Raw genomic sequence first — 753 nt, 5'->3', positions numbered from 1 at the left:
GTTGTTCACCTCACCTTGCCTCTGTCACACCTTTTTAAGATGATATTTGAAGTGAAGAATACTTTCAGTTTGTGATAATTAAAGGTATTTTATTCTAAAAATATGTGATAACTAGTTCTGGTACTTTGTTGGGCGTTGTAGATGAATCTGCTCCTATTTCAACATATGTATACTGTAGTAAAAAGATGTTTACCCCACTCTCCCTTTCTACCCACCTTGTTATTAAGTATTAACCAACTCTCCTGCCTCATTCACAAAAACAGCCATCTTGGAAGACAGCCTCTACCTTCTCATCATCAAATCTACAAACCCACCCATTCGAGTCCTGACTTCTCTCTTATTACAATTCAAGCTGTACCCTTGCTCCTACCGAAGGTTAATCTCTCCTCTCCTGCTCTGGATCCCTTCTTCACCTACCTTCTCTAGGACTCTGCTCTTTCATTATCTCATGTACTTCATTATAACCCCTTCTCTACTTTCCTAGGCTGAAAATCAGGCCACCACCTTTAATTTTAAAACATCGAACAAACATCAGCTTCACCTTACAGATCTCTCCAGCTGCTCCTCCCAAGTTCTCTGCTGCCTTCATCACAACACTTCCCTGAGCTGCTTGCCATACCTATGTTTTCACTTCTCATTTATTCTACAAACCCATTCCATGTGACTTCTGTCACCTTCACTGCCATAAGGACCATTTTAAAGTCTATCCACAACTTCCATGTGGCCAAATCCCCAGCAGGGATTACATCATCC

This window comes from Capra hircus, chromosome 28 (assembly GCF_001704415.2).
Source record: "Capra hircus breed San Clemente chromosome 28, ASM170441v1, whole genome shotgun sequence".
Taxonomy (NCBI): domain Eukaryota; kingdom Metazoa; phylum Chordata; class Mammalia; order Artiodactyla; family Bovidae; genus Capra; species Capra hircus.
The sequence above is the reverse complement of the archived record's forward strand: the minus strand, read 5'-3'. Positions refer to the sequence as shown.